We start from the raw sequence: 19,050 nt of genomic DNA, 5'->3' as shown, positions 1-19,050 counted from the left end.
TAAAATATATGCTATATCAACTAGACAGGTACTAATAAAGAATGCTAATACATGTCATAAACCATAATAGTCAACGGTGCATATACTAACAAAAAGGTAGGATAATATATATCAACATACCTCCTATAACTTGGAGATGTCCTACCTTTGCAAGGTCCCAAAATCCGAAAAGTCACATCGAGAAAACCAAATCACGAAAACCGAAACACAAGAAATAAGACTTGTAAACCTGCTTTGATACCAAAAAAATTGTCACACCCCTGGGGAGTCCCTGTCCGATGAAATTTCGACAGCATCTCCCCTGTACGGTTGACAATTTGAACCATTTCTACAGATACAATATACCTCAGCCGCAGACGGCTTGAATATACACACAACCACATAGTATATATGCAGCCTACTCGACTGATACAATAAAAACACAGCCACGCAGTTATATGTAAATCTAACTGCCCACTCGGTTGTACCAAACCCAAACACAACAGAAAAAATATAATGGACAACATATACAACTAAAAACGAAGATTGCTAGTCGGCTAGGCCTATACCACACAACAAAACAATACTCCAGAAATAAAACCAGAACACAAGTTAAATACACAAATTCCATATACCAAAATAAAAATAAACAAAAACGGAGACAGGTCTTCTGATGTGATGTGGGGACCGGCAGGCAGGATACTCCAAGCAACTCCATAAACAACCTGGTACCTGAAAAAAATAGTGTCCACGGGGGTGAGTTCAACAATTCAGCGAATACCTAGTTGACATGTATAGTAACTATAACAAATGGTAATAACTATGGAGTACAGTCTTCTGGACAAAAGCTGGAAGATGTATAATATAAAAGGCTGAAGAGAACTGTACTTACCAGGGCCTTCTATCAGAATAATCAAGTCGTCAGACCGAGAGTATCATAAATCCTGTATGCATGTCAAACATATGCATCCATCCAAATGCAACATATAAGTGCATCAAACACAATCAGTAAATGCATAAATGCGTATGATGCCAATGACATGTCCTGGTCACCCCTGACGTCAGTCAGCCATCTCACACACGATGGTGAGACCGAGTGGGTAGGCCTGTGACAACCGTGCACTTTGCCATCACTGCTCCTAATGAGTGACTGAGTGGAAGGGATGCTGTTGGAGTATGCCTACGGTACACGATGACGGGGAGGGATCCCGGCATGCACACTGCAGTCACACTACCCAAGAGCGTCCCAACGGAGTACCACCGAGCAAAACTGACGTGCTACCACGCTGCATCATGCTACCCATGACCGGACCAGCGGGGCACCGACAGAGATGAAATTGGTGATGTGCTCAACAATAATGGAGCAGACTATCGCGCAACATGTAATCATGCGAATGGTGAATGACACTAAGCATGGTAAAATCCTGAACAGCATAGCAATATCCATATATATATAAAATGTGTACCATAGGACAATAAACCAAGTCAAAGGTACACAGATCAGATATGGTATAATAACCTAGATCCTGAACATAATAAATACATGGTTGTGTCACTACCCCTATAAGCATGTATAATTATGTAAGTACTAACATGAAGTGCATAATAAGTAATCAAAACAAGCATGTAATAGGTATCGGGTAGTGACCAACCGAATCAAAGACGAACATAATCATTACTAAAGGTTATAACCTACTAAACATATCAACTTGACGTTATCAAAGATATGTCAAGGTACCCACCTCAAATAACAGGTCCAATCCAGTCAAATCCAACATCGAGATGCTCATCTCGCGTCGAAGTCCTGTGTCACCAATATATATAATATATATATATATATATATTTATTTATTTATTTATTTATTTATTTAGCTACCACTCAATGAATAGCTAAATAAAATCCCCTATAATAATTTAGGATAAAACCCTAATCATATAACATTAACACTACCTAATTCAATATATATACCAGATCTACGAAACAAAAACTCACATGTTTGAACCCTTACACTGATCAGATCAAAGATGGATATCAAGGAAACAACCAGGCGTTCAGTGCTAGTGGGGTCAGAATCCAACAACTTCACACCACTGTCCACTGCCAATTGGACAACAAATTCCAAATCTCACTAATTGAAAATCCTTACAGTAGCATACTAAAATCTATATCACTCTTGTAGTTAACAAGATCATTACCTGACCTTCTTCTCGGGCGATGGAAGCAAGCAAAAGTGGCTGGAATGCTCTTCTATCAGTCCACTACGGGAAACCCAAGATTAGTGCTGGAGATTGTGAGGCTGAGCCCATTGTATCCAACCAAAATCCCAAATTTTTCTACTAAGTAACCCTTTACCTTCAAGATCGCAGTTAGGGCACTGAGTCGAGAATTAGGGCATGGTGTGGAGATGGCCAGCGCTGGTCCAATGCAGCGGCGACGCTCCCCATAGGAAGTGGGGAAGATCAGATGGTTGTGGTCCTAAATCTAGGGCACGATGGTTGGCCTCGGCAGACAGATCAGAAGAGAGAAAGGGCGGTGACGCTGGGATCTCCACGGCGAGGGGTGACGGGCAGAGGATGGGGTTCAGGTAGTGGCGAGAAGTGGCTGTCGGAGTAGGAAGGGAAGAATTGGTCGACGGTGGCTCAAACGTCGCCGACGGCAATGGATCTATTGGTCGGCTCAGACCTCACAACGTCTAAGGTACAGAAGAAGGGGAAGAGGATAAGGAAGGGGATCGGCGAGGGAGAAGTAGGGAACCGCCACGTGCGGTTAGGGTACGGGCGTGAGAGGAGGCTCGACACACGAGAAGTGGCGTCGGGTGAGAGCTTCGGCAGGGGAGAAAGGAAATGAAGAATTAAAAGGAAATAAAAGAAAAAGAAATATAAATATAAACATTTCCTCACTTAAATAGGATAGCTTAAACAGGCTTTTCTGGGGCCCAAATTTTATCCCCATAAACTCGTCCATACGAGCTCTGAAAATTTCTCGAAAAATTTCTAAAATTTTCAAAAAATTCCCTTATTATTATTCACCATTTTTGGTATTTTACAAAACAAGTTAAGTTAGGTCCTATTATATTTATGCCTGTGTCTAGGTGTGCAGGAACTTAGGAGCATAGGAACTCGAGCGAAAGACGCAGCTAGCGAGAAGGACGGCACAGGAGAGAGCCGATGGGCTCGGTATGTCTGAGGGGCGAGGTGCAGCGGAAGAGTACACCGACGAACCATAAGGGAGTGTGCGGTGTTTCTGAGGGATGAGAAGTAGGAGTAGAAGATTACTCGAGGAGCAAAAGATGCAGCTTTCTGAGGAACAAAAATCTATGGAAGAGTACGCTGGTGGATGATAAGGAAGCAAGCAACGATTCTGAGGGATGAGAAGCTAGAGCGGAAGTTTACACGGAAGGTCAGAAGTTGGGTTCAGGTGAGCCCTATTCTGGATGGACAAAATCATCCAAGCGAGCAGAGCCAGAGAAAAAGACTAGGACCGAAGCAAGCAGAGCTGAAGCTGGAGGCCTGGAGAGAAAGTTAACAAAATGTTTACTTTCAACCTTCGAAGCGCCCGACCCGATTCTTAGCTATTTCAACATGGAATTTGAATGTTGCATCGGGGATAGAATTCTATCCCATTTCAGTCACCTAGAACACTTCCAGGCACCCCGAGCAGGGCAATATAAACAGCACTGCTCTCAGAAGCTAAGAACAACAAGAAATTGTGAAGCAACACTTGTACGCTTTTAGTTTTCTATTTAGCTCTCTGATTCTGTGCTATCATTACTATAAAGAGGCTTCTTCACCTAAAGGAGAAATTAGTGTGCTTTACTTCCTTAGATTACAACCTCCTTTGTTGTAAACAAGTAAATTCTTGATGCCTTTATTTTTTAGTTTCTTTATTATACTTATGCAAGTGTTAGATTTATAAAGCTATAAATCCGAGAAAGGTTTTTTTGTTTTATTTTTATGTAGGGGCTATTCACCCCCACCCCCCTCTAGTCGGCCGCCAAAGGTCTTAATAAGTGGTATCAGAGCCAGGATGCCTCAGGAGGACTAACCACTGAATAAAGCACACGAGAAGGCCGGACCAAGCATCTACCCACCAAAGTTTGACGGGGAGTTCATGAGTTGGAAAAAGAGAATGGAGGTATTTTTCAAAATAGACTTCGATTTATTGTTAATAATGGAATTTGGTTTTGAAGCACCTGAGGGCAAGGAAAAGTGGCAATGGATGAAGAAGGAACAAGCTGACGTCATGGCAAACGACAATGCAGAGTTTCATCTGCTGAGCGTTCTACCACCACAAGTAGTCAACCAGATCGGAGCTTACGAGTCCGACAAGGAGCTCTGGGAAAAATTCCTAGAACTTCACGAAGGAACCTCGGAGGTGAAACTTGTGAGATGGGTCTTACTTCGCAACCAGATCAACAACCTCTGATTAGAAGAAGATGAAACTATTGCACATCTTCACTTGAGGATCAAGGAGCTCATCACTGGACTTTCGAATCTCGGAGAAAAGGTATGCAACCGAGATTCACTAAGGTACGCTCTTAATGCATTCCCTAGAAATACAAAATGGGCATCATTAGTAGATGCAAAGATGGATGAACAAGATTCAGAATCCTCTCTCGATGGCGACAAAACTATAATGATGGTAAGGCGATTTAAAAAATTACTTAAATCTGGAAAATCTAATACTCTGTAGGGTAGAAAACGAAGAAGAATCAGATGCTACCACTGTGATGAATAAGGGAACATAAAAGACAACTGCCCTAAATTGAAGACCAAAGACAAGAGAAAGAACAAAAAGCCTGCCCAATCTAACAAGTACAAGATGCTAAAGGCTACGTGGGATGAAATGTCATCCGAATCAGAGATTGAGGCTTTCTCTAGACTTGCGTTAATGGCAAGCCATTAAGAAAATGAACACGAAGCAAGCTCGTCCGAAATGAGCATCAAGAGCATCGATGAAGGGGGAGCTACATCGGATGAAAGCAGCAGTTTAGGGGGAGGTATAGATGATGGGATCGACAAGATAAGTCAGGTATGATCTCTACCTCTCGATAAATTATTCAAGTTTGTTAAATTATTGTCAAAGGATTGTTGTAAGCTAGAAAAAGAAAACCAAGAGTTAAAATTAATTCTAGCTAAATCTTGTCCATTAGAAGAATTTGATTAAATAAAATTGGAAAATGAGAATTTGCAAACAGGAATAACATACTTGAAAAACAGTGCATGTTCATTTAATCAAAATAGAAAAAGATATAATCATTTGAACTGGTATGTTAAATACCACAAGGGACAAATTAAGAAAATTTCAAAGAAATACATACCCAAAATTTTTTTAATTAATCCAGTAGGTTGGAACCTATATTGGGTTTCAAAATCTTATCTAAATTAAAATTTAATTGGACTTAGTGCTTTCAGAGAGTAGATTAAATGTTTATTTTTCTTAAGAGGCTTTGTCTAGAAACTGGTTATGACTCCAATAACCAAGAAGGCCTAGTACCTCACCACAACCTGGAAGCCAATTAATGAAATAAAATGTTTAATTGACTAATTGATAAAGAATTTAATTGTAATTAATGCTTTAAATAGTTAATCAAACATTTTTTTTACTTAGAATTTTTTTTTACAAAATTTAAAGTTTCTAAAATTACTGCAAATTTTTTTAAGTGATATTAAAATTATTTTCAATGTCTTCAAAAACTTGATAAGTTTTTCAAAAAGATAGAAAATTAGAGTTTTTTTTAACTAAAAAATTTCTTATTTTTGAAAAGTTACCCTTAGATTTTTTTTGAGGTATCCCATTTTTTATGTGATCAAAAGGGGAGAAGGAAAGATTAAGTCTAGGGGGAGGTAGCTTAACTTTTTTCAATTTTTGAATTTTACTGCAAAATTTATTTCTTTTACTTTATGTTGGTTTACCCGAACATAACTTGGGTTGCTCACATCTAAAAGGGAGAGATTGTTAGTACCCCAAGGTAGTTTTGATGTGATCAAACAAGTTAAGTTAGGTCATGTTGTGTTTAACCCTGTGTCTAAGTGTGCAAGAACTTAGGAGCACATGAAGTTGGGCGAAAGATATAGCTAGCAAGAAGGACGGCACGTGAGAGATCTGATGGGCTCGGTGCGTCTGAGGGACGAGGTGCTGTAGAAGAGTACACCGACGGACGATAAGGGAGTGTACGGTGTTTTCAAGGGACGAGACGCCGGAATGGAAGGTGTTTTCAAGGGACGAGAAGCTGGAGAGAAAGATTGCTTGAAGAGCAAAAGATGGAAGCTGTCTGAGGGATGAAAAACTATGGAAGAGTACGCTGGAAGACGAGAAGGAAGCAATCAGCGATTACGAGGGATGATAAGGCTGAGAGGATGTTTGCTCAAGAAGGCCGGAAGTTAGGTTCGGGTGAGCCCTATTCCTGATGGCCAAAATCACCCAAGTGAGTGGAGCTGGAGTAGAAGACTCGAACCTAAGCAAGTGGAACCGAAGCTGGAGGCCTGGAGACAAAGTCAAAAAAATGTTGACTTTCAACCTTCGTGGTGCTCGGAACCCTTCCGAGCACTCAGAACCCCATTCTTAGTCATTTCAATGTGGCATTTGAGCATTACATTGGGAATAGAATTCTATCTCATTCCAGGTGCCTGGAACTCTTCCATGCGCCCTGAGTAGGGCTATATAAATAGCCCTGCTCTCAGAAGCTAAGAACAATAAGAAACTGTGAAATAACACTTGTATGCTTTTAGTTTTCTATTTAGCTCTCTGATTATGTGTTGTCATTGGTATAAAAAGGCTTCTCCGCCTAAAGGAGAAATTAGTGTGCTTTACTTCCTTGGATTAACAACCTCCCCAGTTGTAACTAAATAAATTCTCGGTGCCTCTGTCTTTTAGTTTCTTTATTATACTTATGCAAGTGTTAGATTTATAAAGCTATAAATCTGAGAAAGGTCTTTTTGTTTTGTCTTTGTACAGGGGCTATTCACCCCCCCCCCCCCCAACCCCTCTAGTTGGTCGCCAAAGATCCTAACAGAAGCATAGTTTGGTAAAGTAACAAATCAGTCTACCGAACCCATGGATTGGCCGACTGAACCATGTAGATGTGGCACAAATTAGATCGATCAGAAGCAGAGATGGAAGCTAGCCTGATCAGTCGACCGAACGATCATCATATTAAAGGCTCATTAATGAAGAATCTCGATGAATAGGAAAGTGCACCATTTGGTTGACCAAAATCGTGTGCGGTTGACCTAACCATTAAAGCTTATTAAATGTGAAAAGATTGGACTTCAGCAAAGAAGGAAGGGAGCATGATTAGTTGACCGATAAGAGGTTCAGTCGACCGAACTAATCAGTTGACAGATGGATTTATCAGTCGATCGAATGATACTTATAAAAGGGGAGCTCGAGGTCCGAGGCAGAGCATCTATTTTCAATTCATCTCTGTGGAAAGTTGTTATTCGTGCTACTACTCATTTTCAAGCAAGGTACTTGTCCACCCAAGAAGTACCGACCGAGCTCCATCTTCTATCTAGTGTTGGTATATTTTTATTTAGCTTATTCTATACTTAATTTTAAGTAAGATAGTAGTCTATTACTATCTTACACATTTTATTGTACGAATTGCTTCTTTCCGGAGGCTTCGGAAAGAAGGGTTTTAGTGAATTGCCCAACGGTGCAATCAAGGATAGTGGGTTTTGGAGTAGGAGTCGACCTAGTCTTCGAACCAAATGATTGAAACATGTCCTTATTTTCTACTGCTTATTCTGATTTACCTTTATGATAAAATAAAAGTTTTTAACCCATGATATTCACTTCCCCCTCTATTGTATCTTTCGATCCTTTAATTGGTATCAGAGCTTGGTAGCTCTGAAATTACTTAACCATTTTTCGAGCAATTTTAAAAACTTTTTCCTTTTCTTTAAAAAGTGTTTTATTTAATTCTTAAGTAATATTTTTTCTCTATCCCGCACTACTAATCCCAAGATGAGACTCTTGGAAATATTCTTCTTTATTTTTATTCTTTGATAGCAAAGATGTCGAACTCATACCAAGAAGGGTACAGTGTCGTCTGACCTCCATTGTTCAAAGGGGAAAACTTTAGCTATTGGAAGAATAGAATAGAGTGCTACTGTAAAATACGGTACCTAGATAATAATTAAATAATAAGGTTATTTGTCAGATAATCTTATGGGATTTTTCAGGAATTTTTAGAAATTTTCTGGGATTTAAACGGAGTTCGTAGGAGGTAGTTTGTGGGGATGAATTAATAGGTATGGGAGAAAGCCTGTTTGGAATACCTAAAACGTGGGAGTTGATTGAGGAAACCAACTTAGGGTTGATTAATTTAACCTAAGTTTAAAACCTCACATATTCCCACCCGTGCCCTAATCTCACGCCGACCACCTCACTTCCCGTTCCTCCTCCCTCTCCCAATCCGACGCCGAGTTTTCCCTTTCCACTCGATTTCTTTCCATTGCCGACGCAAATCCACCACCGCTCACTAGTAGGAGCCACCATTGGCTGGTGTGGGTCGACGCCGGAGCGTTCGCATCGCCGGTTACCCCTTCATGTCGTGCCCCTATTCCACCGCCGAGCGTCGCCGCGATGCACTGCTTGATGCCAATTCTCCAGCCACTGATGGATGCCGTGAGCCCTCATTGAGCCGACTTCCTTCCTCTTCCTCGATCTGCCGGTGCCGAGAGCCACTCAAACTGCCGATGCCGAGAGCTACTCGTGCTCCACCCGAGTGCCGCCGAAGATCCATTTCTCCACCTCCCTTTTTCCCCTCGCATCCATAGCCGCCACTTGATCCTCTACCCGAGCCCTAGAGTCAAGTTGATTTCGTCGGGCTTTTCTTCGCCGTTTGAGGTGGGTTCTGTCATCAAGGTAGGTGAGGTATGGTGAGCCCTCTATTTCCATTTTTCTTCTAATCGTTGGCCATGACACTCATTCGATTTGTATATGGATTGTAGAACCGATTCGTAGCTCTTATCTCCGATTCCAACAGCAGCATCACGGTCACATACTCATCGGTTGCTTACCTTTGTTTTGACTGTGAGTTTGATTCTGCTTCTACTGCTCAATTGGTTTGCTGATTAAGAAGGAGCAGTTTCATCATATCACTGATGAGGTATATATGCAGAAAATCATTGCTCCTTTGTTGGTTTAGCTTCGTTTCAAGGTTGCCCTCCTTGATTCTTATGTAGACTGTTCTGTTTAAGGGTGTTTGGATTATGAACTCAATTGGGCATCTAAAATGTGAAGATTGTAGATCTGTATTGGGGATTTGGATTCAAAGTAAGCTATGTGTGGAGTTTTGGTTGTATTTCTATGAGGATTCAATGGATATGCATTTGTATCAGATTTAGATTAGAGGTAAGGTGGTTGAATCCAAGCTTAAATCTGATTACAAGGTTGGTTTCGGGTTTAATAACAGATTGGTGTTGTCTAGTGATTGATTTATGATGTGTTGTAGATGATAGCATGGATTAAAAGGATTGTGGATTGAATTAAACCTAATTGAATTAATGAATTAGGATTATTATTCAACTAGGGGTTTCCTCTAATTTGGTGGGGGAGTTATTTAGTTATTTATTTGTGATGTAAATAGCTAAATAAGCTGTGTGATCGCAGGACTTGGGTTCGAGGCGAACGTCCCAATGTGGGGTTGTATTTGGCACGGTCTACGTATAAAGGCGGGTACTTCCTTCTTTATCTCTTTAGTATTTTTATCCTAGTGCATGAGCTTTTTGTTCAAATAGTTGCTGTATCTATCTTGACTCCACTCTTATTTTCCTGCGTTTGATACTTCCACTCAATCTTTGAGCAACTCGTTTCTGTATCTATACGGTCTCTCGTTGCTATCGATGATATTTAACAGATACTACAGTACTAGGTATTGGATACCAGATACCAGACATTAGATACTAGGTATTGGATACCAGATACCAGACATTAGATAGTAGGTATTGGATATATGGACACCTGATACCATGTTTACCTGCCTTGATTGCTGTTTATTTACACACCTTGCTGAGCATGCTGGCTTCATGTAGCATACCTGTTTTCTGTTTATATATATATGATGACTGCTGCATTATTCGCATCACGTCATTGCATGCATGTCGGCGACCATGTCTCCCTTGTGGTTGAGAGGGTCGTTGGCCTAGGCCGCACGCTCAGCCACTCATGGGTAGTGGTAGCTTGGAGCGTGCCGCATGTCCTGGTGCCCCCCACTCGCACACTCATGGGTAGTGTCTGCTGGAGTCGTGGGCAGCAGGGACACCGTCGCAGACGTAGCTATTCAGCTACTATGCAACTGTCCCCTCGGCCATTCGAGAGTAGTGGTAGCTGGAGTGGTGTACAGTTTGTCATTGTCCCGACCTCTCGTCCATACTGGGGTCATGGACTTGAGGGGTGGGCGGGAGTGACCATCCGTGCATACGCTGTTATTATTATACCTGCTGATACTGCTGTTTCTTATACTGTTGTTGCTAGATTATGTTGCTGTTGTTTATTTATGCTGTTATGCTTACTTAGGTTAAGATTTATACCTATGATATGTGTTTAGACACTGGCTTACTTACTATTGACCTGTATATACCTCACATGATACCCTGTAGTTATGAACAGTACTGTAGCAGGACTTTGCTACACCTACCTTCCCTTACTAGCCTAGGATATGGTTTCAGGTATGGACATTTATTATGATATCACTGTAGTATATGCTATTTCCATACGAGACTATATACCTTTGCATCTCTAGTTCTTTACTCTACTCATGCATTATCTGTCTATTACCCGCTGAGTCTTTATACTCACCACTCCGTATATTGGTAATTTCACCAGATAGCAGGTAAAGGATTTACGGGGTCGCCTGGAGATCCTGTCTGCCAGTTCCACGTCACATTCGAGGACGACCTTACGATTTTGGTATTTCTAATGCTATTTGTATTTTGGGTTTTGTACTTATTTATGTATTTGTGTTCTCTTTTATTTGGTTTGATATTATTGTGTCAAGCCGAGCCGGCTCGCAGTTAGTTATTTTATGTTTTGTGATCGTTGTTTGTGATTTCCGCTGTGTTGATTTAGTACAACCGTGTGGGCTGATTCATATATTTATATAACTGCGTGGTTGTGTTTATTTCTGTTCCAGCCGAGTGGGTTGCTTATATAACTGCATGGTTGTGTAGATATTTTCCAGCTGTATGTGGCTGATGTATATTGTATGTATGTATGCCTCAGATTGTCACCCGTACAGGGGAGATGTTGCCGAAATTTTTCGGTAAGGATTCCTCTGGGGGGCGTGACAATTTATTGGTATCAGAGCTACAGGTTTTATGAGGTCTATTTCCTGTATTTTGTTTTTCCGTGATTTGGTTTCTCGATGTGACTTTTCGGGTTTTGGGACCAGGCAGCGACAGGATTCTCCAAGCTATAGGAGGTATGTTTGCATATTGTTATCATACATTTCTGTTAGTGCATGCATAGTTGTTATGTTAGTTATGTTATGTATTGGTATGCTTTTGATAGTACTTGTCCAGTTGTTTGTAGCATACATCAAATGTGTTGGGTCAAGCACTGATCACGGTTGACTCTACTAGAGTTCAAGGAATACAGTCTCATAGGACTTCTTTTACCATACCACCAGTATTAGTAGTTCTGTTATCACTTGTTTAGTAGTGGTTAGTATATGCTAAATATCATATTGCTTCGGTTCGTGAAGAACCAATTTACTCGTATTGCCTTGGTTCGTAGAGAACTGATTTATCCTTATTGACTTGGGTAGTAGAGGATTGATTTATCCTAGTTGGTTCGGTTTGTAGAGGACCAGTTTACTCTTGTTGCGGTTAGTAGAGGATCGATCTACCTTGGTTGACCTGATCAGTAGAAGTTTGATCCGTTCTTGTTGGTGTAGATAGTAGAGTACTGAGTTACTTTTATTAGTTTGGTTGTAGAAGACTAACTCACTCTATTTTATAGAGATTCTAATCCTCGGGTTATGTATGCTGGTTAGAAAACCAAAAAGTTACGTTTGAGTTCAGGACTTGTACAGACGGAGAATTGACTAAGTTAGCTACATACCATTGTTGGCTTCACTAGTCTGTAGAGGATCGTTGTATCCTATTCTATGGAGACTTTAACCATAGACTGTATGTACCTGGTAGGATGACCTTGAGGGCACATTTAGATAGATGACCCCCACTGACGTGAAAAAGTGTGGAGCTAGTTGCTTAACATTTACAAGATACCTTATATCTGTGGGAAGTTAGGTGTGATCCTGAGTCACTTCTTATCCGGGAGGAGTTTTTGTAGGAAAACACCTCGATATGGATTTGTGATACATCCGGGTGACACCCAATGTATAGGGATTTAGAGCGTTTCTATTGGTTGAATGATAAGAAAAAGACATCGCGGATTTTGTAGCTTGATGTCTAGTATGACAGCAAGTGGAGGCTGAACATCGGAGGGTAGTAAGATTATTTCAGTAGATTCGGGTACTGGAATGGAGTTGAGCTCATGTTATGATGAATTTTGTTGTGAGATTACCCAGGATACAGAGAGGATACGATGCGTTGGGGAAATCAGTGATTGGTTGATGAATTTGCTCTCTAGTTATTGATTTGTAGGATGGATTCTTTAGATCGAGTAGTAGGATTATATGGTAGAGAGGTTACCGAATCTCAGGGTATATCTCTGAGAATTGAATTGGATAGAGATTCATGATTTACATCACGATGGTGGCAGATTTTACAGCAGACCATGAGTATAAAGTTCTGTTTTTTTTTGAACCGCTTTACATCTTTAGACAGATGAATCGACAGAGAACTTAATGTGGATGTTAGGGGTTAGCTGATAGTATGGGTTATGGATTTTAGAGGCAGTTGGTTTACCCACAGTTGACTAGATAGAAGTGTGGGCGTAGCGGAAGCAGAGTGAGCTCATAACCCACAGAGTCATCTCTTACGAATGGAGATTTATGCTTGATACTCGGATGGAGTGATATATAAGTATGATGCTTGGATGTTATCCTCGGATGAGGATCCCTGAGTGGAGCAGTAAATTTGGGGATCAAATTTTTATTAGTGCGGGAGAATATAAAATACGGTACCCAGATAATAATTAAATAATAAGGTTATTTGTCAGATAATCTTATGGGATTTTTCAGGAATTTTTAAAAATTTTCTGGGATTTAAACGGAGTTCGTAGGAGGTAGTTTGTAGGGATGAATTAATAGGTATGGGAGAAGGCCTGTTTGGAATACCTAAAAAGTGGGAGTTGAGTGAGGAAACCAACTTAGGGTTTAATTGATTTAACCTAAGTTTAAAACCTCACATATTCCCACCCGTGCCCTAATCTCACGCCGACCACCTCACTTCCCGTTCCTCCTCCCTCTCCCAATCCGACGCCGAGTTTTCCCTTTCCACTAGATTTATTTCCATTACCGACGCAAATCCACCGCCGCTCACTGGTAGGAGCCACCATTGGCTGGTGTGGGTCGACGCCGGAGCGTTCGCATCGCCGGTTACCCCTTCATGTCGTGCCCCTATTCCACCGCCGAGTGTCACCGCGATGCACTGCTTGATGCCAATTCTCCAGCCACTGATGGATGCCGTGAGACCTCCTTGAGCCGATTTCCTTCCTCTTCCTCGATCTGCCTATGCCGAGAGCCACTCAAACTGCCGATGCCGAGAGCTACTCGTGCTCCACCCGAGTGCCGCCGAAGATCCATTTCTCCACCTCCCTTTTTCCCCTCGCATCCATAGCCGCCACTTGAACCTCTACCCGAGCCCTAGAGTCAAGTTGATTTTGTCGGGCTTTTCTTCGCCGTTTGAGGTGGGTTCTGTCATCAAGGTAGGTGAGGTATGGTGAGCCCTCTGTTTCCATTTTTCTTCTGATCGTTGGCCATGACACTCATTCGATTTGTATATGGATTATAGAACCGATTCGTAGCTCTTATCTCGGATTCCAACAGCAGCATCACGGTCACATACTCATCGGTTGCTTACCTTTGTTTTGACTGTGAGTTTGATTCTGCTTCTCCAGCTCAATTGGTTTACTGATTAAGAAGGAGCAGTTTCATCATATCCCTGATGAGGTATATATGCAGAAAATCATTGCTCCTTTGTTGGTTTAGTTTCGTTTCAAGTTTGCCCTCCTTGATTCTTATGTAGACTGTTCTGTTTAAGGGTGTTTGGATTATGAACTCAATTGGGCATCTAAAATGTGAAGATTGTAGATCTGTATTGGGGATTTGGATTCAAAGTAAGCTATGTGTGGAGTTTTGGTTGTATTTCTATGAGGATTCGATGGATATGCATTTGTATCAGATTTAGATTAGAGGTAAGGTGGTTGAATCCAAGCTTAAATCTGATTACAAGGTTGGTTTCGGGTTTAATAACAGATTGGTGTTGTCTAGTGATTGATTTATGATGTGTTGTAGATGATAGCATGGATTAAAAGGATTGTGGATTGAATTAAACCTAATTGAATTAATGAATTAGGATTATTATTCAACTAGGGGTTTCCTCTAATTAGGTGGGGGAGTTATTTAGTTATTTATTTGTGATGTAAATAGCTAAATACGCTGTGTGATCGTAGGACTTGGGTTTGAGGCGAACGTCTCAACGTGGGGTTGTATTTGGCACGGTCTACGTATAAAGGCGGGTACTTCTTTCTTTATCTCTTTAGTGTTTTGATCCTAGTGCATGAGCTTTTTGTTCAGATAGTTGCTGTATCTATCTTGACTCCACTCTTATTTTCCTGCGTTTGATACTTCCACTCAATCTTTGAGCAACTCATTTCTGTATCTATACGGTCTCTCGTTGCCATCGATGATATTTAGCAAATACTACAGTACTAGGTATTGGATACTAGATACCAGACATTAGATACTAGGTATTGGATACCAGATACCAGACATTAGATAGTAGGTATTGGATATATGGACACTTGATACCATGTTTACCTGCCTTGATTGCTGTTTATTTACACACCTTGCTGAGCATGCTGGTTTCATGTAGCATACCTGTTTTCTGTTTATATATATATGATGACTGCTGCATTATTCGCATCATGTTATTGCATGCATGCCGGCGACCATGTCTCCCTTGTGGTTGAGAGGGTCGTTGACTTGGGTCGCACGCTCGGCCACTCATGGGTAGTGGTAGCTTGGAGCGTGCCGCATGTCCTGGTGCCCCCCACTCGCACACTCATGGGTAGTGTCTGCTGGAGTTGTGGGCAGCAGGGACCCCGTCGCAGACGTAGCTATTCAGCTACTATGCAACTGTCCCCTCGGTCATTCGAGAGTAGTGGTAGCTGGAGTGGTGTACAGTTTGTCATTGTCCCGGCCTCTCGTCCATACTGGGGTCATGGACTTGAGGGGTGGGTGGGAGTGACCATCCGTGCATACGCTGTTATTATTATACCTGCTGATACTGCTGTTTCTTATGCTGCTGTTGCTAGATTATGTTGTTGTTGTTTATTTATGCTTTTATGCTTACTTTGGTTAAGATTTATACCTATGATATGTGTTTAGACACTGGCTTACTTACTATTGACCTGTATATACCTCACATGATACCCTGTAGTTATGAGCAGTACTGTAGTAGGACTTTGCTACACCTACCTTCCCTTACTAGCCTAGGATATGGTTTCAAGTATGGACATTTATTATGATATCACTGTAGTATCTGCTATTTCCATACGAGACTGTATACCTTTGCATCTCTAGTTCTTTACTTTACTCATGCACTATCTGTCTATTACCCGCTGAGTCTTTATACTCACCACCTCGTATATTGGTAATTTCACCAGGTAGCAGGTAAAGGATTTACGGGGTCGCCTGGAGATCCTGTCCGCCAGTTCCACGTCACATTCGAGGACGACCTTACGATTTTGGTATTTCTTATGCTATTTGTATTTTGGGTTTTGTACTTGTTTATGTATTTGTGTTCTCTTGTATTTGGTTTGATATTATTGTGTCAAGCCGAGCCGGCTCGCAGTTAGTTACTTTATGTTTTGTGATCGTTGTTTGTGATTTCCGCTGTGTTGATTTAGTACAGCCGTGTGAGCTGATTCATATATTTATATAACTGCGTGGTTGTGTTTATTTCTGTTCCAGCCGAGTGGGCTGCTTATGTAACTGCGTGGTTGTGTAGATATTTTCCAGCCGTATGTGACTGATGTATATTGTATGTATGTATGCCTCAGATTGTCACCCGTACAGGGGAGATGTTGCTGAAATTTTTCGGTAAGGACTCCTCTGGGGGGCGTGACAGCTACCTCAAGTCTGACATCGAGCTTTGGTTCACCATACTCAAAGGATATACTCCTCCGATGGTTGATGGAAAGCTGAAAGAACCAGAAGATTATACTCCCCGGATGATAAAAAATGTGCAACTAAACTACAAAACAATCAACACAATTTAGTGCGGTCTAACCATGGAAGAACTGAACTGAGTTGGGCCTTATGAAAATGCAAAAGAACTTTGGGACCATCTAGTAAAGCTGCACGAAGGAACTAATGAATCTAAAGTAAACAAAAGAGATTTACTTTTAAATAATTTATTTAATATTAAAATACTTTCCAGAGAGACGGCCACACAACTACGCGCGAGACTAAAGGATATTCTCAATGGCCTACATCGTTCGGACATAACCTGGAAAATCATAACATGATAAGGTACACACTAAATGCCTTCCTGAGAAACTTTTTGTGGACATCAATAGTAGATGCATACAAAACTTCAAAGGATCTTTCAATTCTTAAATTAGATGAACTTTTTTGTGAATTAGAATTACATGAACAGTCTAACTTGAGTCAAATCAACAAAGGTATTGCCTTGTATGTAGGATCAAGCAAAGAAACCAAGACCAGAGCCTAAAACAAATCAGAAAGTGAATCAAACTCAACCAATAAAGAGGAGCTTATCAACATGGTTAGAAAACTACTAACAAAGAGGAGGTTTAAAAGAAGCACCAAGAAGATACCAAACAACCAGACACAAAAAAAATCAGAAATGATTTGTTATTGATGCAACAAGAGGGGGGCATTTCAAAAAGGAATGCCCTAATTGGAAGGAAGAAAATTCAAAATCAATAAGAAGGAAGAAGACCCTCAAAGCTACATAGGATGAGTCATCTTCCAAGTCTGATGTGGAAGGACCGAAGCACTCAAGTCATCTTGCCCTTATGGCAAGAAATGAAGATTCTGAGTCTCAGGAATGAGTCTGAGACTGACATTGAATCTAAGAGAAGCCACAAATCTGTATCCATTTTTAAAGGTCCCAATATGGTAACCTTTTATTTAAAGTTAAATTTACTTAAAGTAGTTAATTATTTATTTAAAAAATTGATAAAATCTAAAAAAAAAATAACTTACTCCTTATGGAAATAGACCATCTTAATGAGCAAGTTAACTTGAGTAACTCGACTAACCAAGTTCAAGTTGAAACTTCAACTTAAGTTGCAAAACTTGAGAAAGAAAATTCCAACTTGAAAGGTCAATCGAGTGACTCAAGAAAATATTGAAAAAGTTCAAATTGGGATCCAAGTGTCTAAATATGGTACTTGGTTCACGAGCTGTGTACAACAATCGAAACTTGGCTATAAACCAAATTAAACCAACAAACCATACCTATCTTTAATCAGTCAAAATGTTAGAAATCAAGTCAAACATGGGTTCCAAAAAAATATTTAATCAACCCAATTAAATCAAATCATTATTTGATCCCTAAGAGTCAAATTCATTACTTAGATAGACCATATCTAAGCTATGACTCGGGGGGATTAAATAAAAAAATTGTTCAACAACTTGATTAATCAACTATGTATGCTTAGGATTAGGTTTATTTTTCTATTTAGTTTAATACAGTTAGTTAATATGGTTTACCAAACCCTAATAGCATAGCATCGGAATGGATTAGGATTGTAGTACATCAAAGAAGCCTTATCGAAGGCATGTCTAGGTTGAATCTTATGTATTATACCTGGTGCACTAGACTTAATGGATCTGACCGAAGTAACCCCAGTCAAACATGGTCTAGTTAGACCAAAATCTATTATTAAACTTTTTTGGGCAGGATTAATTTGGAAACTATTTATAAAATGGCCCACCGTTGATACACAAGAAGGTCATATGCCTCGCCACTGACTGAAAACTTATCCTTACGAACCCTGCTTGATTAACATTTTTCAAATTATAAGACATTAATAAAAATTTTAATTCAAAATTAATTAAGATTTAAATCAAAACTTAATTATAATTAAATAAATTAAATCTTAAATTTTAAACTTAATTAAATTCAACTTAAAACGAAATTAAATTAATTAAATCTTAAATTTTAAACTAAATTAAATTCAACTTTAAACTTAATTTAAAATTAAATTAATTAAATCTTAAATTTTAAACTTAATTAAATAAAACTTAATTTAAATTTAACTTTAAACTTAATTAAATAAATTAATTCTTAAAGTTTAAACTTATTAAATTCAATTTTAAACTTATTAAATTCAATTTAAAACTTAATTTTAAATTAAATTAATTAATTCTTAAATTTTAAACTTAATTAAATTCAACTTAAAACTTAACTTAAAACTTAATTAATTAAATATTAAACTTAAATAAATTCAACTTAAAACTTAATTTAAAATTAAATTAATTGAATCTTAAATTTTAAACTTAATTAAATTCAACTTAAAACTTAATTAATTAAATATTAAACTTAAATAAATTCAACTTAAAACTTAATTTAAAATTAAATTAATTGAATCTTAAATTTTAAACTTAATTAAATTCAACTTAACACTTAATTTTAAATTAAATTAATTAAATCTTATATTTTAAACTTAACTTAAATCTAAATTAAATATGAGATTTAAAACTTAAATAAACTTAACTTAAACTTAACTCAAAATTAGATTAATTTAACTTTGAAAATTAATTAAAACTTTAAATTAACCAAACTAAAACTTAATTATAAGTTTATTTATTAATCATTAATGAAAAAAAAAACCATTTTTGTACTTTTGGTACTTCCCAATTTTAGGGGAGCATCAATATTATCTTTGATCAAACTTAATCT

At 39.1% G+C, this 19,050-nt stretch overlaps 1 long non-coding RNA gene across 2 annotated transcripts; it reads left to right on the top strand.

The window, feature by feature from the left end:
* The first annotated feature begins 8,655 nt into the window (after window positions 1-8,655).
* LOC122030202 lies at window positions 8,656-9,624 on the top strand. 2 transcript variants are annotated; one of them, XR_006125348.1, is made up of 3 exons: window positions 8,656-8,851; window positions 8,938-9,019; window positions 9,599-9,624. It is a non-coding gene; the product is annotated as an uncharacterized LOC122030202 (long non-coding RNA). The 2 variants fall into 2 exon arrangements; XR_006125349.1 differs by having other exon boundaries at window positions 8,656-8,860; window positions 9,599-9,621.
* The last annotated feature ends 9,426 nt before the right edge of the window (window positions 9,625-19,050 follow it).

The sequence above is a fragment of the Zingiber officinale genome, chromosome 10B (assembly GCF_018446385.1).
Source record: "Zingiber officinale cultivar Zhangliang chromosome 10B, Zo_v1.1, whole genome shotgun sequence".
NCBI classification, from domain to species: Eukaryota; Viridiplantae; Streptophyta; class Magnoliopsida; order Zingiberales; family Zingiberaceae; genus Zingiber; species Zingiber officinale.
Note: the sequence above shows the minus strand (reverse complement) of the source record. Positions and strands in the feature narration are given on the sequence as shown.